Here is a 19,083-nt window from a genome sequence, read left to right as displayed (position 1 = left end):
GGGTTCTGTGGTGTACTTGGGGCACCAAGTAGGGAGCGGCAAGGTTTCCCCCCTGCAACCCAAGATTGATACCAGCCTGGCTTGGGCACCGTCCAAAACCCAAACTCAGGTGAGAGCCTTCTTAGGTCTCACGGGTTACTACAGGAGGTTTGTCAAGGATTACGGTAACATTGTGCACCCCTTGACTTCGCTGACTTCCAGGAAGCAGCCACGAAATGTGATCTGGACTGATGCCTGTCAAAGGGCCTTCGATACCCTGAAAACTGCAATGTGCACAGCACCTATACTCCAGGTACCCGACTTTTCGAAAAAATGTATTGTCCAGACGGACGCTTCAGAGCATGGCGTGGGAGCTGTTCTAGCTCAGGTGAATGAAGAGGGCCGAGACTTGCCTGTAGCCTTCATCAGCCGTAGGTTACTTCCCAGGGAAACGAGGTGGAGTGCGATAGAGCGAGAAGCATTTGCTGTGGTCTGGGCGCTGAAGAAGCTAAGACCCTACCTGTTTGGGACTCACTTCCGGGTTCAGACAGACCACAGGCCCCTCAGATGGTTGATGCAGATGAGGGGTGAGAATCCAAAACTGTTGAGGTGGTCCATCTCCCTACAGGGAATGGACTTCACGGTGGAACACCGCCCTGGTACAGATCACACCAATGCTGATGGTCTGTCCAGATTTTTCCGCCTTAGTGATGAGGACTCCCTAGGTCAAGGGTAGTTCTCCCCACATTTCAGCTGGAGGGGACACGTGTTAGACCTGGCATCATTGGCTTGAGTCTCTCCTCCATTTTTTTCTGTTTGCCTCCACTGTTTTACGATGTTTTACTGGTATACTGCTTTGGGCCCTGTGACACTGCTGATCAGTGCCACAGTGCAAGTGCTCCCTATGTTAAATTACTGTATTGATTGAATTCCATGTTTGGCTTATTTGGTTTACTGTCAGTCCCTAGTCTAGTGCACCAGGAGTGCCGGGGCTTGTAAATACAAATGCCGCTCATGGGCCTGCAGCACGTGTTGTGCCACCCACAAGAGCGGCCTCGTAAAAGAATGTCTACGGGTCGGTCATTGCCAGACCCACGTGCAGTCCGGTACTGTCACGCTGACTACGCAAGTACACCTACTTGCCAGTCCCTAAACCTTCCCTTAACTTCATGTTAGTCACCCCTATGGTAGGCCCACGGGCAGGGTGCATTGTAAGTATAAGGTAGGACAAGCCTGACCAAGTTGGCATGTCCTAATAGTGAATTACAGCCATATTCTTTTTTCACTATTGCGAGGTAACCTGCTCTCCATTAGTTAGAATGGGCTGCCCGGATTATTAATGCTATAATCCTAGCGGGCTCGGGGAGCATGGTGCAATGTCGAGTTTGGTATCCCTGGGGTTTAATTACGCATCCGTTGGTGTGGATGGTTTTTGGACTCTGGGTTTGAAAATAGCACTTTTAGAAAGTGGCTATTTTCTTGTCTAACCATTTCTGGTTTCTGCTGGTTTTGCGTGTGTGTGACAGGAGCTGGGTGGCTCCAGAGGTCTGGATGAGTCAGTGTGGGATGAGTGGGACATTTGCGTTGAGAGTAGGGGGAGAGTAGTTGCTGATAGCCTGCCCTGCCCGATACAATGCTGGCTCCACCTCCTGCCAAGCGGCTGATGGCTCTGTGCCTGCCATGGACGATCCTAGTCCCACCTCCTACCAGGAGGCCGATAGCTCTGCTCCTGCCAGTGACAATGCTGGCTCCACCTCCTGCTGGGCGTCTGAGGACCCAGCCCTGCTCAGTGAATAGGCCAGGTGCTTCTGCCTGGCTCCACCCACAACAGACCCAGGATGTTGGGAAACTCCCCTGCATGGACAAAGGGATCAAAGCCGAAAAGGGGTATAAGAGAAGGACCCCTGAACTAAGAAATCAGATCACTTCTGACAAGGAACCCTGAAACCAAGGACAAGAAGCCTGCTGATCCAAGGACTTGCCTACCCCTTCTGCCAGTGTGCTGTTTGCTGGGGGGAATCCTGCAGTGCTTCTTTATTTTTGCCAAGGAACCAGGAGAGAGGAACTGTGTGTGTACTCTCACGCTTGCTAAGAAAATCTCCAAGGACTGGAAGAGTGCCAGTCTCCTGCTGAAGTCACAGGGCTAAAGGACTTCATCTGCTTAAAGTGCTATTTGCTGGAACCTGTGAATCCAGCACCTCTGAAAGAACCAGCAATCTCGACGCCGACAGACGTCGCCGAATCCAGCTCGACATAGTGAGTAACGGCTCCAGTGTCCCGCTTCCTCGACGCCGGCCGCCGGGCCCGATCAACGCCAGCAGCAACGCCAGTGAGTAGTGAGTTCAGCTCCAGCTCCAAGGGACCTCGTGTCTGCACCGCTGCTGATCGCATCGCTCTCGTGCCCTCTCGACGCCGTGAGCGCTGCTCACACTTGCAACAGAATCATCGACATCGATGACTGCTGAGGCCTGATCGACACCGAAGACGCGACGCCGGATTGCTCGACGCCGCTGATCATCGTGTGCTACATTTTCCAAGGTACTGTGTTGTTAGGGGTCCGTGTGACTCCGGGCTCGACGTAGCGCTCCTCGCGGTCGACGCCGAACTTTTGGATTAACTTTGCCTCGACGTCGTGTAACTCCCGTGTGGGTTACATTGTTGCCAAGAACTGTGTTTCCAGGAAGAAGAGTTGCTTTGATACGAAAAGACTTTGTGCTAAAGAAGAAACTACATTTGAACTATTATTTTCCCTTCCAAGAGTATTTATTAAGATTGTGTATATTTTTGTTGTTATTTGGTCTTGTGCTAAGCCTTATATAAAGATCCTTATTTTTATAATACTACTGTGTCGTGTCCATTTGTAGTGTATTCACTTTATTACTGTATGTGGTCATAAATGCTTAACACACAGCCTCTGAGATAAGCCTGTCTGCTCTGCCAAGCTACCAAGGGGGTGAGCATGGGTTATCAAAGGGTGTGATCCCCTTGCCCTGACTAGAAAAGGTGTGTCCCTATTTGTCAGAAGTGCATACCTCTGCCAACTAGAGACAACCGGTTCTAACAAACATATTCCGGCATGGGTGTGGTCCAAGTAGCACAAGAGTTGTGTTATCTGTATCTCTCCCATTCCCCTTGCACTGGGTTAATGTGTCACTCTCCCTTATGATACGTTGTGGCAGCAGTCACAATTGAATGAGGGAGGGGTTGATACACATTGTTTCTACAGGATTGATAGCAAGAAAACCAGGTTAATGCTCAGCTTTGTTAATGAGCTGTGGAATGTTCTGTTTTTTTCACTGAAGAGGAGGTTGAATGGGGGATAGAAGGGTCAGGAAGATGGTTGATGCATCATGTAGTATATGCCTTACATGCTTTACAGTCTAGTCTTTTAAGAATGTACCTGTGTTAGCATTCCATGTCTTTGTTTGAATGCGAGTGTTCTCTTTCAAAGCAGATGTTTCTCTGAGCTGCTTGAAAGAGTCTGCGCTCATCCTGCTCTGTACTTGATTAAAGGATTCAAGAATTACCTGCTGTGTCTGCAGCTTCTATTTACCATATTTTGGCGACGATTTCAGTCAGAACCCTACGAGTGATCCTGTTCCAGCTGGTACGCTGCATCGAGCCATTGTCTTGAATGAGAGCGGATGGCGGATACACAGACTGATGGTGTGTCGAGGCGCTGTTGAAGCAAGCCACTTTAGGAGAAGTTAAAGATATACCTGCAATCAAACGCCTATCCCCAAAATATCGTTTGAGCCTCCTACCTTTTAAGTATTTGCATAGGTTATATCGCTCCCCTGCTCAACTGCATAAAATGGGCCTCACCCCCAGCGACAGATGCTTACGTTGCTCAGCTCCTGTGGCAGACTTCTCCCACCACTTCTGACTGTGCCCCAAGGTCTCAGCCTACTGGTGCGACGTGTGCGCCGCTATTACTGAGATTACCTTGACGCCTTTCGTGCCAGACCCACTGCTCTGCCTCCTTGGCTTTGTGAAATTTTATCCAGAAGCTACTCGCCGGCTGACTGCGATGCCTCTCGTCCGCGTAAGGCGCAGGGTCTCCATGTGCTGGGGTCACAGATCTGTGCCCAAGGTTAGCGCTTGGCTCGAGGATGCTTCCCGCTGTCAGACGCTGCTCTCCGAATTCTGGGAACTGGTGCCGGCCACTTGCCACCCGATCGGCATCTGGGGTCCCCTAGTCTCTTATCTACAGCGACAAGATGCTTTACCCTCTGCGGCCTCTCCCGCACTCCCCGCCAGCTCTCCACCTGCGGCGGCCGCCGGAGGTGGTTTGTGAGGTGACACCCCCTACCTGCACATTCTCCTGCCATCCCACACTCTCTTCAGTCCACATGGTGCCCCCCGGGTGCTCCTCTTTGCCCCTCTGCCTTTTCTCTGCATTTCTCTTTCTGTGTTATATAATGGGCTCCTTGCATATACCCCAACAGGGCTCACCAAGATATAAGGCATTATGATTGGGGTTGGAGAGATGACACCAATAACTGTGAGTTACTTCCCCCGGATCAGTACTGGCCAAGGCAACCCATTTTTATTAGTCCTACAGCAAATAGGTACAGTAGCCTAGAAGGAGTGGACTGACTCGAGGATCAGGCCCCTATCACCAAAGACTAACTACGGCCGCTCCCAATGGCAACCAAGGCTAGGGCTATTGATCCAGGACCCCGCACACTGCGTGGGGAAGGTGAACCTTGTGGGAGCATGAGCCGCTCCCCAGGTTCCACCCATGACGGCTGTGATACGGTGCTGACTGATAATCGGAAACTTCCTTTAACCAGAGGGTCCGATTAGAAGGAAAACATTGTACAGAGTAAGGCCCCACTTCAACTAACCCCTCCAGTGGCTAATAAATCCAATTGCCCCAATTGTCAAAGGACACAGGTCCTATCGTGGAACATAGCGGGTCTGAACAACAAGATAGATTACCCAAATTAGGGCCTCTTTATTGACCAACATGAGATCTGCATCTTCCAGGAGACGTGGGCCAGAGGGGACACACCAGAATTGGGGTTTGCCACTTTAACATTCCAGCAACATCAGGAGAAAAAGGGAGACGATCGGGAGGCATCAGTACATTGGTGGGAGTCCATCTAGGCTGTACTGCCAAACAGATCGAAACAGCATCTAATGATATTCTGTGTGTCATACTGTATTTCCCACCAAAGACTTCTATAGCCCTCCTAAATGTGTATTCCAGACCAGCCGTCCAGGGTAAGAAGTCAAAAACGCTGGAAGATCTAATTACTTTTCTAGCTACCATTGCAGATAATCATATGGGGGGAACATCACTTACAACGCATTTTTTACAACGCACTACCATTACATCGCAACCTTGGGAGCGGATTTTTAATTGTCAGTTTGAGCCACTCGAGGGAAAGCTCCATGATAGCCGGCATGATGAGGGCAAATATTGGGCGATCCCGGAGACTAGGTGCCCACCAGTTAGAAAATGGTGCCACCTGATGATGCAGATGAACTGTCTTGTCCTAAAACATTCCTTAAGAGCATGCATTGGTAGAACCCCGTCCGATACATCGAGTAATTATACCTTCCACAGAAATGAGCGAGGTTCTCTATTGGACTATATTTTAATCGACTCCAAATCCTGGCACAGGTTAATTGATTTTTAAAGTTATACCACGGCTCGATAGTTACCATCATGCTTTAGTACTTGAACTTAATGAGGTCAATCTTGGGAGCGCTCCAAACATATAAAATCCCATTCATGACATGCTGACACTTTCAAACTGTAGGAGAAGAGTGTGATGGTAAGATATTAGTCAATCACAAGATAGGCTCAGCACCTTATATGAAGCCTTGATTTCGGTGCTTCTGACTGCATCTAACTCAATATCTCCCAATGGGGATAGTATAGACTCTCAAATAGTTACCATGAACCATGGCAAGCTAGGAGAAGTCACACTAGATTTCTTTTATCCAACAAAAATTATCTGGCCAAACCGGAAACCCTCCCATCCTTGGTACAATGAATATTGTCGTAAAGCCAAAAGATCCCTGGTACTGTCCACCAAGGCCAATGACTGTTAACTAATTAAAACTTCAGCCTATAAGGCAGCTGTTACTGAAGCAAAGAAAGGGTGGGAAATCGACAAGTGGGATACTCTGAGAAGCTCTCTGGGATCCAGGGATATGAGGACTTTCTGGAAAGTCGTCAACACAGGTAACTCCGTTGCTAAATCACCGATACAGCTGATTCTGGAAGCAGAGGTCTGGCGGGACCATTTTGAATCTCTCTATTCAAAGGGAGAGTCACTGAATGAGGAGACAACCACAGGATCCTCTGTGGGATCAGACCATTTGCCCACTACAAGGCAAATTAATGAATATGATAACGACAGCCCTAGTATAAGTCTAAATGAGACCAGCGGAGCTCTTTCTAAAATAGCTCCGGGTAAAGCACCCGGATTAGATAAAATCCCCGGGGATCTTTTTCGTAGCGAACCATCAGTATGGGCACCATATCTCTGGGTGATATTCAATGACATATTTCAAGGCATGAAGATTCCCCCCAGTTGGGCTGGAGCCAAAATAATCCCCATCTACAAAAAAGGCTCACAGCTATTGTCAACCAATTATAGGCCGATTAGCCTCATGGACATTACGCAAAAAATGTTTGCTTGTGTGCTACTGCTTCGGCTACATTCCTGGATGGAGGAACAGAGATACTCACCCCCCTACAGGCAGGGTTTAGAAAAAAACTGTCCACCCTGGACCAAATCCTCAGGCGCTTTCTGGGGGAATACTTTGGCGATACACGCTGTGTGTCCTCGCAGGAGCTGACAACTTGCCGCCGTCCACTCGCGGCCACCGAGAACTACAGCCCCCACAATCCTTAGCGGCAAAGCGGAGGCCGCCAACGCGTTTCCGGCGCCTGGAGGCGCTCAAAAGAGCACAGAGCCTCGGAGTAGCAGGGGCGCTTTCTGGGGGAATACTTTGGCGATACATGCTGTGTGTCCTCGCAGGAGCTGACAACTTGTCGCCGTCCACTCGCGGCCACCGAGGACTACAGCCCCCACAATCCTTAGCGGAGAAGCGGAGGCCGCCAACGCGTTTCCATCGCCTGGAGGCGCTCAAAAGAGCACAGAGCCTTGGCGTAGCGGGGGCGCTTTCTGGGAGAATACTTTGGCGATACACGCTGTGTGTCCTCGCAGGAGCTGACAACTTGCCGCCGTCCACTCACGGCCACCGAGGACTACAGCCCCCACAATCCTTAGCGGTGAAGCAGAGGCCGCCAACGCGTTTCCGGCACCTGGAGGCGCTCAAAAGAGCACAGAGACTCCGCTACGCGGGACGCCGGGCGAGGTCCGGGCAAAGGGCGCGCCGTCTGGGGCCGTCCGGGCAGACCGTGGCAGGGCAGGGCCACATCCCTAACATCGACCACTCCATACCTACGGTAGGACTGTTCCATATAAGGATTGAGTGCAGGACTATGGTTAAGTAGCTGATCTGGGGGATACCGGATAAACCCTGTTCCCTACCAACCCTAGTAAGATCAGACCTACTATACAGACAAGCCTAAAAGAAGTACCTATATCTAACGCTCCTAGACTTATAGTGAATGTCCCAAAAATCCAACAGAAGCCGAGAAACACAACATGAGGATCAACCATAATACCTGGAGTTTGCGAAAAGGATAAAATAACAGCTGCCAGTACCCAGGGGAAAAGAGGGATTAGCTATGCTAACAACGGCCCTCCCCTAACAAAATATACATGACCAGTGTGCCCAAATTGACTAAAGGTAACATGGAGCACCCTGATTCTCTCACAAACAAAGCCATTCATTGGTTGCGACATGTGAGAGGCTGTCGGTCAGTAATAAGGGAAGATATTCTGCAGGCAAAACGGATTAGCGCCTCAAATTATAAATATGATTCCATAGAGCTCACAATGAAATATGCTTCTCTTGCTGAAAATCTCTTTGCCCTAGAATTTAGGACTAGTGCCCCTGCACAATCAAAGATCCAGCTAAGAAACGTTTGCCCCCAGCTCCAAGAGCAATTTTCTCAAGCTATGGGTGGAGTATGCGAGAGAAATTGCTCAGGACTGGACAGCAATGATTGACATCCAACATATCCAACTGAAGGGGCTGGGTTCACTGGGGAGATCGTGAATGATATAGAAATAATGGGGACCCCAGAAACGGTGGATGTCACAGACCTGATTGCTGATTATCCTCCGAAACTTAACATAGAGCTAGGTGTAAACTGTGGGGATATTTCCAGGACTGGCCTGAATGGAAGATACGTTGGTGTAGGTGAGCTGGGGTCACCTGCTACCCCGGCTGTACCTTGTCTTAATGGAATATCTGAGGACATAGGGGGGGATATTGGCAAACTAGTCTCCTGGAATATAGCGGGGTTAGGCTCCAAGCAGGAATCTCAGGAATGGAGAAGCTTTGTAAATACCTATGATGTGTGCATCTTCCAGGAGACTTGGCTCTGTGAGCCATGTTTTAATGAAGGCTATTTGAATTACCACATCCCAGCATTAAAAGGCGCAAAGGTGCGACCAATGGGTGGCCTTACTATTTGGGTACGTCAATGTCTAGCGCTTACTATTAAAGTAATTGACACCAGAAGCAGAGCCATTCAACTTATTAGAGTCGACCTGGGCTCTCAAGGTTGGCTTGACATTTATAATGTCTACGCCAGGGGTAACAGGGGAGGGAGGTCAGAGGTTTGTGCAGCTTTGGGTTCCCTCCTTGAAACCCACTCGCTGGACAGTAGTGTTGTGATAGCGGGTGATTTAAACAGAACTTTCGAACCCTTGGCTATCCAAGAAGACTGGGCTGGAGATGAGGAGGATAGGCAATGGGGCGTCCCTAAATTACATCTGAAACCTGTCACTCGTTGGTCTGAGGATATCATCTCCCTAAATGCAATATGCTACGAAAGTAGCTTGAGGGCATTAAACGGAAGGACCTTGAGTGATAAGTCAGGGGCAAATACCTTTGATAACGGGCGATATAGGAGCCGAATAGACTACGTTTTATGTAGTCTAAAGCTCTGGGGACAAGTGATCGATATGGAGGTAAAATCTAGAATAGAAAGCGATCATAATCTGTTATGTGTCAAACACAAATGGCGGGTTCCAAATAGTGTGGGTATGACACATGAGGTAGTTATTGCCCCTTTGTCTGTTCCAACCAACGACATGCGCAGGCTGAAATGGGCATACGTTAAGGCTAACCAGCAAACTATAAATAGTAATAATACTCAGGTTGACGAAGCGGTAAAACTCCTTGAACAAGCAAACCTAAATGACCTAGGCAGCGATTAAGCAACCAGAATCCACGAGAACCTCTTCGTAGCTATTAGGGATTATTTCCAGAAACCTGCAAAGAAAGTTAATGCAAAAAACGCCCAACCAGCGAAGTGGTATAACGCTGAGTGTAGGCAGACTAGAGCAGCTTTAGGAGCCGCGATCAGGGGGAGGGATTTGGGCCCCGATGTAGGTAGTGCGTTACCGATCGGTAACGGCCGAAAATACCGATTTTTGGCCCTTACCGATCGGTAAACAGCCATCCAGATGTAGGGAACCAAAAACAGAAATAATCGGACAGTAAACCGAATCGGAATGAGTACCGAATGGGAAAGAATCCGATACGTACATACCGAAAATCGGATATGGAACGAATCGGAAAAACACCGATTCGGATGCAAATACCGATTCGGTCCATGTACCGAATCGTTAGTGACACCGAATCGGAAAATCACCGATTCGGTCCAATTCCCGATTCGTTAGTGACACCGAATCGGAAAATCACCGATTCGGTCCCATTACCGAATCGTAAGTGACACCGAATCGGATAATCACCGATTCGGTCCCATTCCCGAATCGTTAGTGACACCGAATCGGAAAATCACCGATTCGGTCCATGTACCGAATCGGTACAAATACCGATTCGGACATGAGCCGATTCGGAAAACATGCCGATTCGTATGAATCTCCGATCGGGAAATTCCCCGATTCCGACAGTTGGGGAGATGTAGGGAGGCACAGAAACACCGAAATCGGCTCAAAATCGGTAGAATTCACTCGGTATTTACCATGGATTGCAATCAGGTGGTAACCAACTCCAACCCATATAAACAGTCCCAAAATGCATTGCAACTTGCAGGATGGCAGCTTTCTATGTCATTGCGAGGCGGCTACGGCTACAGCAGGAAGGACAGAGGGAATGGCTAAGAAATGAACAGGTCTACAGACAGAGGATAACCCTGTTCATGCTCACTGAGGCTGAGATCCTACAGAGATACAGGCTGGACTCTGACACCATACTTGAGCTCATCAGGGACCTTAAGCCATACTTGGACCACCACACCCCAAGGGCACACGCCATCCCTGCGCACGTCCAGGTGCTATGCAGCCTACACCTGGTAGCGTCTGGCAGCTATCAAAGTGGAGTAGCAGCAGCAGGAGGGGTGAGCCAGAGCAGCCTGTCAAGGTTCTTCCACATATTCCTTGACGCCATGATAGACAGGATGGACCAATACATCTCTTTCCCTGCAACCCACGCAGAACTGCTACAAACTAAAGCTGACTTCTACCAGATGGCACAATTTCCCCAAATCATCGGTTGCATAGATGGCACACACATTCCGATTTGCCCACCAGCGGACACCGAATACATATACCGCAATCGGAAATCTACACACACCATCAACGTGCAGGTGATCTGCAATGCCAAGTGCACCATCACAGACCTGGTAGCAAAATTTCCAGGGAGTACCCATGACTCCTATATATTCCAACAGAGCGGCATATATGCACGGCTGATGGCAGGCGAATTTGGAGAAGGATACCTCCTAGGTGAGACACATCATCAGACCCCCATAACACATAGTAGGTAGGTGGAATACATGTATGCATGTGTCTAATGTGACCCCTTTCTCTTCCAGGCGACAGTGCATATGCCCTCCGCTCATTCATACTCACCCCCTACCTCAACCCCTCCACACCCAGCCAAAGGAGGTATAACCGGGCCCACATACGCACAAGGAATGTTGTTGAACGGACCTTTGGCATCTGGAAAAGTAGATTCAGATGCCTGCACAAGAGTGGAGGTGCAAGGCAGTATACCCCCATCACCTGCTGCAAGATCATAGCTGTATGTGCAATGTTACACAACCTTGCAGTCAAGAAGGGCACTGAGGTGGAGTTGTCTGACTACGAGGACTATGACGACGACGAAGCTGTGCCACTGACACAGCCAGCTGGGGTGTGTACGCCAAGTGATGGCAGATACAGACGTGAGGAGATCACTGAGAACTATTTCTGACTGAGTACAGATGCAAAGACAGCTAAATGTTGCTTGTAAAAAAAATAAATTTTAATAGTGATGCACCACAGTTACAGCACTGATGTGCATCAAAATATGGAGATTGTAAACTCAAATAAAGTCCAGGGTTCTGGTTTGCTCATCCCCCCTTGCCAGGCTATTTTTTGGCCCGCTTGCCAGACCCACTGGGGTGTCCCTCGGCCCCCTCCGAATGCCCAGCAGCATCAGCGGATCGCCTGGTGCTCCTCCGTGGCTCTGATGCAGCGCTGGCCGGGCTGCTGCAGCTGCTGCTGTCTCCAGCATCACCCAGGTCCAGGGCAGGATTGGAGGCGGTGTTTGATATTATCATGGCCTCCATGGCCGTGGTGATCCTGGCCATCCCCCTAGTCAGCTCAGCCGTATGCTGACTGAGCACAGATTCTTGATTGGAGCTGCGATGGCACAGTTGTGCGGTCGCCGCTGCAAGGCGGGCCATGGCCCGGTTGAGCACCCGGGCATCCCTCCTGCGCGCAACCTCATGCTCCTCCTGTCTGGCAGATGAGTGGGTGATGGCAGTGGTCAGCCTGCCTAACCCTGCTGCCACCTCCTTGTTGCTGTCCACAACAGCCTGGAAACCCTTCACCAACTCCCCCATCTGCATGTTGTGCTGCAGGAGCTGGCGTTGGCAGGCCATGGTGGATCTGGCCTGTTGGCACTGGATTTTAACCATCTGTCCCTCCAGGCCCAGGAACACACTGCCCTCCCGTGCTGGTGCAGCAGTGGTGGTGGTGGCACGGCGTCGGGCACTGCTGCTTCCGGCCTGCTGAGTGGGCTGGGGTGCCACTGGTGGGGGTGTGGTGCTGGCCGGTCCCTGAGCCCCTGCTCCCAGGACTGGTTGGACAGGTGGCAAGGCCACGATTGTGGCAGGAGCTGGTGTAGGCGGAATGGTCTGCCTTGTAGGGGAGTTGTCTGGTGAGAATTGCAAGGGGGGTGTGCTGCCCAGTACTGGGGAGTGCACTGCTTGGAAGTCAATGACCAGGACTCCCTCCATTCCTAGCCCTGGGGTGTCTCCTTCCTCATCCTCCTCCTCCTCCTGGCCAGCCTGGCTGGTGCTCGGCCCTGCGACTGCAGTGTTGGACGTTGCAGCTCCCTCTGCTGTCACAGTAGTTCCGCCTGATGGGGCCCCTAGGTACAAAGAAGCATTTGTAAACTGAGTGCCGATGTATTACAGTCAGTACAATTATGGCATTCCACATGTCCTTGCATCTCCTTACACCGTGTCACCCTGTTACCTGTCTTGTGATTCTGCACTGACATATTTGGCTAACTTCTGCTGACTACATGTACCATGATGCTTGTCTCTTGTATGTTGGTGACAGTACAGTGCTGGTGTTTGTCTATGCATTGTGTCTAATGGGGAGGTGTCTGGTAGGGTGTGTCATGATGCGCATGCTTCTTACCTGTAGCTGTGGCTCTCGCAGAGCTGTCCAGGGTCCCGATTCCTACGATACTCTCCCTCTCGATGGTGCTGGAGACAATTTCCTCCAGATCGGTGAGGGGTGGCGCCGGGTTCTGGCCTCCTCCAGTGTGTCCAGCCTGCCTTTGAATGTCAGCCAGCTTCCTCTTCGTGAGGCTGCGGATGTCGTAAAACCTTTTTTTCAGTTCCTCGATGGACCTGGGGGTGACACCCGCAGCATTCACCTTCTGGGCGATGTCGGCCCAGATTCTCCTCTTGGTGCTGTCTGGCACGTTGAGGGACAGCTTGCCAAACAGCTGGCGGTGCACCCTCACCACCTCCTCAACCAGCACCTGAAGTTCGGTGGTGGTGAACTTGGGCTTCCTCTTCTGGGAGGACTTCTGGCTTCCAGACTGATCTGCCATTATCTCCTGTTCAGTTTGCAACCTCCTTCTCCAACTGCTGCTAACTGTGTGTGTTGGGCTCAGGCAGGCTTTCCAGAAACTTCTTAATTAGCTGCACCTGCCAGGGTTGCCACTCCCTGTTTGGGTGGGGGAGGGGGAGCCACCTCATTGGCTGACTCGCCTATTGCCGAATCGGCTTTTACCGAATCGGTATTATCCGAATCGGTAAAATCCGATTCGGTATTTTCCGAATCGGTAAAAGACGATTCGGTTCATTCAATGCATTCCTATGGGCTTTTTCGCCATGGGTCTGTTTTCATGGCTACGTATCTATGATTGACGAATCGGATTTTACCGAATCGGCTATTACCGAATCGGTATTCGCCGATTCGGGAATATCCGATTCGGTGGTAGCCGATTCGGTGATTTCCGAGTCGTTGTTGGCCGATTCGGTACTTTCCGATTTGGACCGAGCAGAATCGGAACGTACCGAATCTCATTACCGATGCCGACCGAATCGGTATTCATTCGTTTTTTTTTTCCTACATCTCGTTTTCCGATTTCAGAATACCGATTCGGCCCGCCTCGGTATTTTAAAATCGGAAAATCGCGTTTACCTACATCGGGCCCTTGGTGTCTATTCGCCTTGCTAGAATAGCGTATAGAAAAAGCATAGCCAATGCGAAGAAACTGTTGGACGAGCTCCATTGGCAAGAGTTAAAGGAGGCCAGTGACAAAAAAGACTCTAGGCTATTCTGGAAGATTGTCAAATGGGGCAAGGGGGGTTTATTGGAGCCTCCGGACAATAATGTATCCCAGGAGGACTGGATCAATTATTTTAAGCCTCAGTATGCAGACACTCAGCCCAACAATCTGATGGCTGACTACAGGCCTTCTTTTTATAAAGACAACTTATTCTGTACCAGTGAAGTTATGATGGCCTTGAGCACAGTTTCTAATGGCAGAGCCCCGGGACTAGATGGGGTGCCAGCGGATCTTTTCATCAATGATGAGGAGCGTTGGAGTAAATACATCCTTCTCCTAGTGAATGCAGTTGCCCAGGGCGCTAATATACCGGCGTCATGGCAATGCGCAGTTTTAATTCCTATCTTCAAGAAAGGAGACAAATCGCAACCAGGAAATTATAAGCTCATAAGCCTAATTGACACCATCCAAAAGGTGATTGGTAGGGTTGTTGTTAATAGACTTTTAGATTGGGCCGAAGGGAACAACGCCTTGTCGCCATTTCAAACAGGTTTTCAAAAATCTATTAGCACGATGGACCAGGTCTTCCGCTTCACTTTATTACAATGGAAGACCGTGTTACTGGGAAAGGGCAGCCTGTATGCAGCTTTTGTAGATTTACGGGCTGCCTTTGATCTTGTTCCAAGGCCCAAACTGTGGCAAGTGCTGAAGAACCTGGGTCTACCAGAAGAACTTTTGACAATGTTAATGAGGCTCCATGAGGCAAATTTTGTGAGGATCCAGTGGGGAGGACACGGTATGGTCACTTCAGACTTTTCTGTTTAGCGAGGGGTACGCCAAGGATGCTCAATGGGCCCCATGCTGTTCACGCTGTATATTAATGGAGTTGTTTCCCGCATGTTGTCTAAAAACATGGACGCCCCATCATTGGCTGGTACTAAGATACCGATTTTAATGTTTGCAGATGACACTCTGATTTTATCCAAGACCCCGCGGGTCTACAGCGCTCCTTAACCATCTTTGATCAATTTTGTAAGGACCATGGACTAGAAATTAATGTGTCCAAAACAAAGTTAATGGTTTTTAACCCATGTCGAGGCCGTAGATCTCACATTGTTATGAATGGTCGCCCATTAGAGACTGTCAATGCTTTTACATATTTGGGAATTCATATATCAAATGACCTAAGATGGACCAAACATATAGACACTGCAACTATAAGACACAGGCAAATTGCTGGTACACTTGGCTCTGAGCACAGAAAATCCTTAACAAAACCAGTAAAACCTGTGCTCCAGGTGTATGAGGCCAAAGCCCTAGGATCATCACTTTATGGGGCTGAGCTGTGGGGCTATGAGAACCTTGGGAAATTGCAAATTTTGGAAAATAAGTTCTACCGACTTATTACTAGCCTCCCCAAGGGTACTCCTTTGTTGCCGCTTAGGTACGATCTGGGCAGGAAGGCATTATCTGATTTAGCAAGACTGAGGCATATTATGTACTGGCGTAGACTTTGGACTACACCTGAACTCTTACACTACGCCGAGGGATTAATGGACATAATCAAGGCAGATGTGTTCCACAAAATAGGATGGCTAAAAGAACTTAGAAAAATGTTGGGTGCCCTTGGCCTCTATACGCTATGGGAAAATCCAGAGGCTGCCTCATTTCCAACAAAGACTAATCTTAAAGAGATCTATTGGGAGAAGGTGGTCGAACAAACCTGAAATGAAACTAGCCCGGAGACTATGGCGGGAAAATTCCTGGAAGTAAAGTTTCTTCCCACCCTCGAACTTTACTGGGATATCATCACTAGCCAGAGGGATAGGAAGTTACTTTTCCAGATTAGAGCAGGCGCTCTTCCCTCAGATCTCTGACTGGCAGGTGGGGAAGCCCATCAAATAGTACTTGTCCATCCTGTGGAGTGCATGATGAAACAATCGGACATTTTTTATTCACATGCAAATTCTATGCAGAGCCCAGACGCATCTGGCTTACCCCCATGTGTAAGAACTTAGGTACGACCAGCAGTGCCGTGGCTTTAAGAATTATACGTACCAGTTCTTCACTGTTTATAGTAACAGCCATTTCTAAATTTCTTGGCTGGTCATGGTCCATTACACAAAAGTTTTTAGACGGATGAATTAAGAAGAGGTCATTATCAGAGTGTTTATACTGTATTCTATCTGTAAAATTTTACGTGATAATGCAATTGATGCATTTTTACTAACTTTTTAGCCTTATTTTTAAAATATAAATGTTTTTTAATGGCTTTTAATGTTTTTTGTAAATGCTTTTATGAGTTAATCCTCGAATAAAGCAAATTAAAATTGAATTGAAATTGACTATTACCCTGGAAGACAGTGTGTTTAGAGGGTGGCAGCCCCTACTTAATATTTGCAGACCTGAGGTCAGCCTTTGATCTGGTCCCAAACGAAACGCTGTGGGCAGTCTTCCACGAGATGGGGGTTCCAGCATACCTATCTCAACTTATAAAGCGACTCCATGAGGATAATTTAGCCCAAATTAGGTTCCGCAAGGAGGGAAAGTTAACAGCTCCCATTCCGTTCAAACGCGGTGTTCGACAGGGCTGCGTGCTTGCCCCTACCCTATTTAGCCTCTACATAAATGGCTTAATAGACTTCCTACTCACAGAGAAAGATCTTGATGCCTCCAAGCTGGCATCATGCATAATCCCAGCATTGATGTTTGCCGATGATTCTTTATTAGTATCTAAATCACCGATGGGGATCCAGAGTGTACTTCATAGATTTTAAGTATTCTGTAGTGAAAGAGGATTAGAAATTAACCTACAGAAAACCAAATTCATGACGTTTAACAGCACTAAAAGCACCCAAGCAAACCCATCCTTGAATGGTAAACTCCTCAAGGGAGTTTCCTCTTTCGATTATCTCGGTATCACAATCACAGAGACTAGGGATTGGGGGGCACAAATCAAAAAATCCTCTCTGAAGTTGTCACAATCATCAGGTGGTATTATGAATGTTTTCTGTAAGTCTAGCGATAAACCAGTGAGCCCTGCCATTGAAATGTATACGGTCTAAGCACGGGGAGGGGTGTTATATGGCGCAGAATTATGGGGCCACTGTAGTTCTGAGAGCCTAACCCAGACAGAGAACAACTTCCTCAGACAGTTGCTAAATCTCCCACGGAGCACCCCGCTTACCCCGCTTCGATTTGATCTGGGCGTAAGGGCAATCGCTGACGAATCCAATCTTATACCTCTACTATATTGGCGGCGCTTGTGGGTCACCCCAGAACTTGTAGCTTACAGGGAGGAACTAAAAGACGTGATGAATCTGCGGAGAGCAGCCAAACTGCAGTGGCTTGCGTATATTAAACACATGCTAGCTAGTTTGGGGCAGGGAGAACTCTGGGGCGACCCGGAGCTCACTTGCACCTCACTCTCTAGGAAATTGCTAAAGGTTCATTATGGTGAGTTCAAATTAGCACAGCTTTATAGTAACCCCCGAATAGGCAAGTTAACCTCAGCCTTTCTAGAAATTAAAGATAGATACAGCCTTGAGCCGGCCCTGGATGATATTAAGCCGGTAGCTGCTAGAAAGAATTTTCTTCAATTTAGACAGGGGGTCTTGCCTCTCCGCTCTTTCACACACAAGTGGGGGGGTCCACAAGTTTTAACCCCTTCGCTGCTGGGGTTATTCCCCCGCTGTGCTGGGGGGGGGGGGAGGGGGGGCACGCACAGCGCCTGCATGCCCATGACGAGCTCAGCTCATCATGAGGCACAGTGCTCCTGTGCTCATGACGAGCTCAGCTCGTCACAGGTGCACCCGTGGAACGCTCAGCACAGCAGGGGAATTCTCCCCGCACCTGAGCGTTTCACGGGCTATGACGAGCTGAGCTCGTCATGAGCACCGGAGCGCTGTGGCTCATGAGGAGCTCAGCTCTCGTCATGAGCATGGGAGGGGTTAAAGTGCCCGGCTTGCGATTGCCCTGTAGAGTCAGTCCTTCATGTGTTTTTTAGCTGCCCTGGTTATCATAAGGCAAGAAAACGATGGCTGGTGCAGATCTGTAGAAACCTAGGAACTAGGCGCTGCTCTCAGGCTTTCAGGATACTCAAACACGACTGTAGTATGCCGATAGTATACTCAGTAGCAGGCTTCCTATTTTCAATGTGGTGTACCCGCAGAGCACTCTTAAAACTATCCTAAAGAGTTCAGACCATGGCTCCGAAAGAATGAAACGGAGCATCTTCGAGGACCCCTTTATACTACTAACTACCCGGACAAAGTATCCACCTATGGATACCTTTTCCTATTTTACATCTAGGTCTTATTGTCTAATGACCTGCTGTACCTGAGCTATGTATGTAGTACCTGTAATTATGCTACAGGAAAAAATGTTTTTTTTTAAATATATATATTTATGACGTTTTAAGGTTTTTTAAATGCCAGCACTGTTCCCTGCCTCGAATAGTCTACTGCTATAATAGGCGTGATAATTCCTGGTTAAGTAGCTTGTACTGTGGGGACCCCAGTGCTAGGTAATGCCAACTATCGCAAAAATTAAATGTCTTGTAGGTAGTATTTGAGATCATGTTTTTAGGATAAATTGGTTTTATCTAAGTTATTTTTTTTTGTACTGTGCACTTTCGAATGTGAAGTACTGTCTCCTGTTTTGAACAATCCATCACTATATTTGCTGTCCTTAATTTTTGGGTGAAGTAATTAGGATAGAGGGTATCTTAAAACTGAGCCTGGAAATCACCAACTTCAAATGTGTGTCTAGCAACGCCTACTTCTGTTTTTATCAACTGTTTCTCATTATATACACCCATTTTTTTTGTAGTTTTAAATGTATTTGCATGTCTTGTGTTTGTACTTTTAAGGTCATATCGACCGAAATAAAGTTTTGATTGATTGATTGATTGATTGATTGATTGATTGATAAATTTCTCTAGGATCTTTGCGGGGACTGGCAGCAGAGAGATGGGATGAAGATTTTTCATTTCGTCAGGATCCGCATTAGCCTTCTTAAGAAGTGGAGGGATTACAGCTTCCTTCCAGATAGCAGGAGCAATGCCCGATTGAAGCGTGGAATTAAACACTTTCTGCAAAACCTTTGTGATAGGATCTGGAGCAAGTTGTAATATTTTTGGCATACAGGAATCAGACGAGGATTCTGATTTAAACTCAGCAATAAATCCTTGGTTTTCTGGGCAGAGATAGGAGGGAAAGCTGAAAGAAGGTTGTCAGA

This window comes from Lissotriton vulgaris, chromosome 7 (genome assembly GCF_964263255.1).
Source record: "Lissotriton vulgaris chromosome 7, aLisVul1.2, whole genome shotgun sequence".
Taxonomy (NCBI): Eukaryota; Metazoa; Chordata; class Amphibia; order Caudata; family Salamandridae; genus Lissotriton; species Lissotriton vulgaris.
The sequence above is the reverse complement of the archived record's forward strand: the minus strand, read 5'-3'. Positions refer to the sequence as shown.